Here is a 9,103-nt window from a genome sequence, read left to right as displayed (position 1 = left end):
CTCTCTCTCTCTCTCTCTCTCTCTCTCTCTCTCTCTCTCTCTCTCTCTCTCTCTCTCTCTCTCCCCCTCTCTCTCTGCCGATCGTTGCAAAAGTAAGTAAGCTCGACATTTTCTTCGCAGCTTCTTGATCATTATTCTCTCGGCTCTTCATCGTCTACTTATTCGGCATAAAAATTCATCGAATTCCACTTCAATGACTGTCCTCGTTTCTCTCTATGCATGCACTCTTTCTCACACACACACACACACATACACACATACGTTTCTATATACATATATGTATTGTATATACAATATATACACACAAAATAGTCTTATATCCTATCGCGCTTTTGTTATATGTATATATCCTGCTATATCTTCTTCTCGGAGTTCGGCATAATCCTTTTTCTTTGTCGTCGTGCGTTACGGATGCGTTTCCCAAAGAGCTGAAAGAATCGCGTTCGATGCTTTATGGAAATCGGCCCTCATGCCAGAAGATTGGACGCAGAAAAGCTCCTCTTCGCCTTCGTGTGCTTTCATCGAAATTTTTCCCCCCTTTTTGTCGATATTATACGCCGTATGCACGTAACCTCGTTTGGCTGGAATCCACGCGCCGGATCTGCAGTATTAATTATAATGGATCGTTCGTATTATGGGCCGTACATTGCCGGTGAAACCGGCTTCATTCCGCACCGGGACGAATTATCAATTTATTACTCTCCATGATCGTTTCTTGGGATTAATAACCGGGGGCTTACTTCGAACTGGGAATCCCGTAGTAACGTTATAAATTAACCTGCGGAGGTTAAATAGGAGAATTGGTGTTAAATGTTAGATTTTATGAAAGGTAATCTTTAGCATAAAATAGTAAATAAAGTGAATTAAATAATAATTGCAGGAATTATGATTATTTATCCGTCCATTTATCGCTCTTATGATCTTCTGGAAAATTTATTTAAATTAAATTTAAAATTTTCAGATACATTGTTATTAATGTTTATGTCATTCGTAATAGTGTTGGAAACTACTAATTCTCTAGTTATTTACTTTTTATAATAATCTAGCATTAAAATACGCAATTTGTATGACTGCATTTGCGTTCTGGTTTTGAAACTTAAATCCATTTTAATATTATATTACTTTCTCTGTAGAATTTATTTTCTCAAATATTTGACGTTTATTTTCGCATTTTTAAAAACCGACTTTATTAATATTTACGCAAAAAAATTGTCTTGAAAAGTATTCACTGTTTGCTACGTTAATATGTATAAATCAGATACTCTCTTATTTTTAAGTCTCAAAATGATATTAATTTTTCCAATTCTAAAATATTATTTTCTTTTTAGTTAAAATAATACGAATAAACTGTAATATTAAAAATAAAAAGTAGAAAAATAAAGTTCGCAAAGTTATGTAAATTACAGAAATCACTTAACTTAAAAGCACTTTTCCTATAACGTCTAAATTCTCACAATCTCTAACACGATCGCGGGGCAAGGATTTTTCGTAAGGCGGTCTTCAGCGTAGCGGTGTCCTGTACAACAGTCGACCTCCGTGAAACCGAGGTGGCCCCTCGGGAGCCCACGGAATATTAAGCAAGATTCTAACATCCCTCGGCGACCTCGCAGCGAGAGAGGAGCGAGCCATCGGGCATGCTGTAAATTTCACTTTGCGGAACTTAAGAGAGGTCCTGGTCTGGGGTTAGCTGGCCCAAGTTCCGCAAGAGACAGCGCACGACGCGCGACGGGGATGGCGAGGCAGCACGGAGCGACCGAGGATAGATGGAGCGAGGGGGAAGGTTATCCTGCGGGGAGGATAGGAAGATGTTACGATGCAGCAGACGCCGCTGTACCGAGATCTCCTTCTGCGGCGGCAGACAGTTTGCTGCACTAATATTAGCACGAGGGATAAGGGACCTCGCGCTCGATACCGGGTGGCATCGGAGAAGCCGGAGCGGGAGCGAGACACGGGACAGAAAGCGAGACGTAAGCCGTGGATTTCTCGGCGTTCCTGCCGGAGACGCCGACGGTTTGTCTTTTCTCGGTTAACCTCATCCACGATCTCCTCAACCGCGATTCGCTTAAGACCGGATGATTCACTTCGGCCTGTAATGCCATAAGATACGCCGAGCGGTGTACGCACGTATAGGAAGGGATGGGCTGTCGGCCCGATATATCATCCGTTGCTTTTCGTCTTTGATCTATAATACTTAACGTCACATAGTAATTACCGCGGTCAAGTGATAGCGTTGATACTTAATCGGAGGGACAGGCGATACGTGCTTCACCTTACGGTTTGGTCGTTCAGTCGGATAAGTGAGGATGATTTACAGAGAAGCATAAGTTTCCTGTCGTAGTGCATTGAGCTTAAATGCAAAACAATTTTTTGAAAATATTGAGTTAGACATACGCTTGAAATATGTATTGAATAACATAACGACACGCGGCTGTAAAAAGAAAATATCTTTTTCGTTTTATTTGGCTATAATTTTGTGTGTGTGAATGTGTATATGTGTGTGTATGTGAATGTGTATATATGTGTGTGATTGACACAATCTTCCTTAATAAGTATATTCGTTAAGCCGGCACTCACAATACCGAGCTGCGAAAACGATAATACGAAGTTCTTTACGAGCAGGGTTTTCTCCCTTTACTGGCCCGGATTTTCTTCTCACTTCTTCGTTTCGCTTCCGTTCTATGAAATTTCCCTCTTCATCCTTCTCTCTCTCTCTCTCTCTCTCCTTTATTCCCTTTCTCATTCAACTTAAATAACTCGTTTGGCAGACCACTGCACAGGATCTCTAATAAGATCGCCGGCACGATATTCGTTCGTTCTTCGTTTCTCATTCCCTCGCTACTCGCCATTCCTCCCCGTCTGTCTGTCTGTCTACGGCCGTCTACTCTCTCACCCTCGACTTTTCGACTTATCTGACTTCGAAGCTACTCCGGCTCGCCATTACCGCGAGCTCTCGGTTAGTCAAAGCTCGATTAATTTCTTCGGTCCACAATCCGCACAGAGGCAAGGCGTGAAGAAGTATCTGGCGCTCCCTGCGCCGAAGACGATAGAGAAATCCTGATGTAGCTAACGAGAAAAGTATCGAGTATCTCCGCAAAAATATCTACCCGCGGCACAAATCCCATAAACTGCTACGGTTTTGCGGCGCGACTGTAAATCAAGACGAGACCGACGGATTAAGCTGATATCTCATAGCGAGGAGAAGTATGTACATTTTGAGATACAATTGTGCGCGAGAATTGCAGATAGTATATGCTTCGTTGGCAATATTAATGACGAGAGTGTAAATTTTGTGCTCCATGAAAACCACATCGCCCGGCACCGATATAATCTGACAATCTAATCTTCCTAATGACTTTCGGCGAGGAAATACACACCGCGTTCAAAAGAATAATTGAATTACGTAATTGGTTATTAATCATCGTGAATAAAATTGATGATGAATAAATCGTATTATCTAGGAGAGGGAGATTGATTTACGAAGCGTTGATGCAAGTAAATTTAATATTCCCGCGAGCTGTTCGTTATATGAATAATTAGTTGCATATTCATTGAAAGCTAATCATCATAAATTTGTCAGTCGAGAAGCAGACGTCCATCACATCCGGTACGGACACCGACCAAAAATTGACGCGACATCGTATGTCGATGTACATTTCAACAAATGTACCTTTCAGGCGCACCCTTCGTGCGAGAAGAGTGATGGTGGCACTTGTGACAGTAGATTCGGCTGTAATGATCTGCGGCCGACTAATTTTCGACCAATCAACAGAGACATGCTCGTGACATGATATAATCTCGCGCACCGAAACGAAGATTGTCAATACAACAGTGGCAATTCACATGTTCCAAGCATTTCAATATTCAATGATGAAATATGGTTGTATTAAAGAAATTTATGGTATCCTATTGTTTCGTATAATTTCATTAAAAATTTAAGCTTTTCACGCAACTCCTAACTAATGATGCGATTAAAAGTTAATCATCATTATTACGAATTATTCATATTTCATTCTCTTTAATATCTAATAATACATAATGATCTCAATTTAAATTACATTTTAGAATGCAATGAGAGAGATTACTTGTTAAAAGCAGTAATTTATTTTAATTTATTTTAATCAATTCACAAAGCAATTCCCTGTAACGATTCGTGTAACCACATTTACAGAGCGCAATTTGCACGTTTAGTTAACGGAGAATCAGAATGGTATGCCGGATTTGGTTTCCAATTTTCTGGGAGAATACTTAGGCATTCTCCTCAATCGTCTGCAAAAGTATACAGAATTCAACTGGCTTTTCTTTATTAACTTTTCTTTTGGCATCTCCGGTTGCAGAAAAGTCGAGAAATACAAATAGCGCAGAAAATTGTCTTATTAAGGCAGCCAACGGTTCGCGTTAATTATCCGAATGACTTTTTGCTTCTACGGAGCGCTCGTTCGCCGAGACTCCGCTTTATCAACTCTCAACAAATAATCCCGCAAGTATATGTCATACTGAATTTTTTATCTCTTTACACGGACGGAGCCGGACAAGAAATAAAAGGTGTCTGAGTAGACGAAAGATTGCGAAGGCAAAGGCGCGGAAGGAGCGGAGAAGAATGCCTGGCGCCAATTGTGTAGCACTGTAGCGCAATTGAGCAACGACATCTCTGCGTTGTTGGAATCAGTCGGAGCGTAATTACTTTTCCTTCCTGGAGCGTCGATCGCTAATTACGGCATGAGCCGTTCTCACGTGTTTCACCTCGCGGAAACTTTCCTCAATTTTTTTTCAGCGACTATCTTTCCTTTCAGTAGTCCTTCAGCCCTTTCTTCGTACGTTACTTTGTTCTCAAACCGTAACGAACAAATCCATCTTACAAAAGAACCTGCAGGTGAAACTTTTGGAGAATCGAAATTTTTGCAAGGCAAGCCCAAGACACAGAGAGCCGCGACGACGGTCATTTAGTTTTAGAACCTAGATCTATCACGCGTGACACGCTTTAAAGCAGAACAATTTCATGATTCATATTGCGGGGAACGACACCGCGACCTACTATTTCAAATACAGCTAACTTTATGACATAACTTCTTATAATATGCAATCTCATATGTGGTACGAATGGTATCGAGAAAGGTCGCAAAGTTCTAAAGTTTCAAAGATGAAAACTGTCCGACACATTTTGCTCAAGATAGGGAGTTGCCGTGACATACGTTTCTGCAAGATTTATTTGAATAGCATGCTTTTACTTTACGATAATATTCAGGAACTATCTGAACGACGTCGCCGAGGAAATTTACCTTCGTGAAACATCGCCTTTCTACTTGACACTTTTTAGTCGCGGACACTTTTGACTCACGGACATTTATCGATATGACACAATTTATCAAACGTGTCTCTTCTAACGTTGCCTTATTAACTATGCTATTGACCCAACATTTTACCTGTTATTTCATATTTAAAGATTATTAAAAATGTAGTAGAATACAATGGAGAAGAGAAATAAATTTGTAATAAAAACAATCATATGAGAAATCATGGATAATTAGGATTTCTATAAAGTTTTTTAAAAACAATTACTCAGCTGATTAGAAGCTCAATCAGTAAAATCATGTTCCACTCGATTTATCTTATATAATTTCTAGGATTCGCGTAAAGTTATCTGCGATTTGTTCTCTGTAATTCTTAGAATTCACTGAGAAAGGATTAATTAAATCACGATAAAGACCAACTTAATGCGCTTGAAATCGCAATCGCTATAAATCTGAGCGACCGAATTAATGACAAACTCGAAGTTGGTGGGAATCCGTTATCGTAAATCACACTGTAAACTTTACGGGAATCCAAATATATGCACGGATGAATGTCGGCGCAACTTATCGAGATGTGCATTCGGACGAGAAGCCCGCGAGGTGTCAGCGTTTGATAGAGGGTTTGACGCTAGGAGTTGACACGCTGCGTCTCGTAAAACGAAAATCTTCGCACTTCCGTTTACACCGCGTTCGCCGGTGACTCTCTGGTGGCTCTTGGGAAGAAGTTTATAACTTGCGCCACGTAAACTTGAGACAGTATAAATTCAAAGAATGATAGAACTTGCTTGCGAGTGAGCGACTACACCGCCTCGCGTAAAATAACACGCTGAGCATCATTGTTTCATTATACGGATAAAATTATTATATGGATATAACCAGTTTTCGGTCGAATGGCTGTATTAGAAATAAAGTCAATGAAGTAGATGAAGGAAATGAACTTTTGTCAAATTCAGATTCTATACGTTGCGCGAAAAAGCAACTGTTCGAACGATTCAGGCGATGCAATTTGTTCAAATGTGTGTCTACGTCCGGGTATACCTTAGAACCATGTACCATTCTTACTTTTCTCTTTCAGCGTCGTTGATTTCGGAGTAGGGTGCGCAAAGTAATGGCTGGCCCTTTCTAGGGGTTTGATTACAGAAGAAATTGACCATGGAGTAAAGCTAAAGGAACAATGTTTCCGCTGAACGGTCTCGTAATTCGACGCGTGGGATAACGTGTTGATCTTCGGTATTTACTTGGTTTCCTATTACCTGAGAAAAGAGTTAACTGGCTTGATTCGCTTCCTTTTGCATAAGTGTCTTTTATCGGTTTTGTACTTCGAAGCCTTAAACTAATAGTTTGATGCACCCAAACAAGAAGAGTATGTGATAAAGAAGTAACGCTTCACATACAAAGTTGACCGTCATGCAATTACGAGCTATAAGCAAACCGTGAGTGATTAATTAAAGCTCCACTTGACGCTACAAATGCTTCGAAGCATTCCTCTTCTCTTTTCTTTCAATGAAGAAAGAAGGAGAAGAAGAACGCTCCAAAGCATTTGTAGCGTCAAGTGGATCGCAGCCTAAAGGTGCCTTTTCATGCTGACGCTCGACGCTTGATTTGGGCGTCAAAACGTTTTCAAGAAATAAGTTAAATAGCTTAATTCACATTTCCATAAATATCAAATAAATTTAGAATCCTTTAGAAGCTCTTAAATTCTTTGTTGTAGGATATGTAAGTAGTTAAAACGCTAAGAAAATAATTACGTTTGTTAGGAAGAGAAAATATCTAAAAGTGAAAAATTCTGAAACCTGTAAGAATTTCATATCAACTAAAATATTCTATATATAATAAAATCTGTACGTATAATAAAGAAGTTATAATAAATACAAAAAGCTGAGATCAATATTTAAAGACTAAATTATCCATTAATAGCACAAATAATTATAATTGCGCGATCACACGTAAAAACTGTTTTATTTCTTTTTTTCCCTTCATTTAAGCAAATTTACCCGGCGCCAGTTAATGCGACGAAATCGCGTTTTCTAATATTATGCGCGCATAAGTGGCGCACAGGATTCCTCTGTAATTGCATCCGACTCATGCCGATGGTATCGCGAAATGCCATTATCTGCGTTGAATCCACGGTGCAGGTACATCGGATGTAAGCGCTGGAGGGTAAAAGTTACACGTTGGAGCGACGATCAAAACGACGACACCGTTTCGTTCTCATCGCAAACGCGTTGAGCTCAAGCTTTGATAATGTTGATTGAAGCTTAGACTGTTCGTTCATAAACACGATTACTATCCCATAACTTCTGAGAAAGATCAGAGGAATCTAAACGAGAATAATTCGGGCAATCGTATTTAGCATCTTACGAGTGGTCCTCCATATTTGATACAACGGTATTCGACTCAACAGTATTCACATCAAGATATTTAAAACACAAATACTGAATTAATTACAGTTGTTCAATTGCTAAAATATCAAGTATCAATTGTTTTAATCTTATTTTCTCTTTCTTCCTAATAGGTAGTAGAGTTTATGGTCTTAAATTTTTATTTCTAGATATAGCGATGAACATACTTTAAGAACATACTTAAGAAGTTGAAAAGATGATTAATGCATAAAAATGTTATTTTTTTTAAAACAACTGCCCAAGAATTTATGTCTATCATCCTGAGAATATTATATTTTTGCTTCTTAATTTATTATAGCATGCCTCATATTTATAGCATTATCGTGTTAAGAATACCGTGAAGTAAACAATTTAATTTCGTGCAACCGTTGGAACCACAAAAGCAAGTTAAACCAGTGAAGCGTAATCCAAGCTAGCACGTTACAAACTGCATCTGCGATGGTAGGAGGAAACCAAGCTCGACAAATAACGCATTCAACGGTTATCGTGAAAGAGACGTCGGAAGTTAAAAGCGTTTCGGCGCGCTTGACGATGACGCTCAGAAACCGTGACTCCGCTTTTACATTCGAATGCGCCAGACAACTCGATGGTCGCGACTCCGAGGCGAGGCAATGTCGCGCCGTGCCAAGTTTCGACGATCTTATAGCATCGACACGTACTCATCATAAAGTCCTGACAGATCGTAAGTTCGGCTCTGATAAACTCTCGGGAATATCTCGAAAGGCAGCCCAGAAGTGCGCGAGGATTCCGAGGGATGAACATCCTTCTCGTGAGAATTATGGTCCGTTTCGTCGCCGAAGCTTACCCAACAACCGGCACCTGTCGCTTCCGGAATAGCTCGGGAGCCTCGGCCATCGCCGCGATGAATAGCAACGCGGCAGAATTTCCAGCCACGGGCCGGTTAAATGGACGAGGAGAACCGACCAGGCCACCGCGTAATTCCTTTAATCAGCCGCGGAATTCGTGCTCTATCCGCCGGCGTTCGTTCACGTCAGGTCGTTACGTGCAACGACATCGTGTTTTCCTAGGTGCGAGATCGTACCACTTGTTGTCCTGTATTTACATTTAGCTCTTAACGATTTTACTATCACGGACACGTCACAGAATTTTGCTGCAAATAGAATAAAATGTCTTCTGACTCGATTTGATCTCAACGCTTAATTTTTATTCATCAGCAAGTTAAAAGAAAACAATTATAATTATATCTTACTCAGATATTCGAGCAACGATTAATCAGCAATCACTTATAAAAATCACTTTAAGAAATATATATAGAACTTAAAAGTTGATAATTGCACGTTACCAAAATTATATTATCACATTGATTTACGACTAAAATTTTTCCCTCGTAACTAAATTGGAAGATTTTTGTAAAACATGTTAAAAGAGATTGCAAACAGAAGCCAGTCGTCG

At 39.8% G+C, this 9,103-nt stretch overlaps 1 protein-coding gene across 8 annotated transcripts in view; it reads right to left on the bottom strand.

The window, feature by feature from the left end:
* Nucleotides 1-9,103, bottom strand: part of LOC112453891 (TWiK family of potassium channels protein 18-like) — a 241,727-nt gene that overhangs the window by 96,978 nt on the left and 135,646 nt on the right. The window lies entirely within an intron of this gene.

This window comes from Temnothorax curvispinosus, unplaced genomic scaffold, assembly GCF_003070985.1.
Source record: "Temnothorax curvispinosus isolate PA1 unplaced genomic scaffold, ASM307098v1 QBEX01004747.1, whole genome shotgun sequence".
Taxonomy (NCBI): Eukaryota; Metazoa; Arthropoda; class Insecta; order Hymenoptera; family Formicidae; genus Temnothorax; species Temnothorax curvispinosus.
This window is presented reverse-complemented; position numbering and strand designations above follow the sequence as displayed.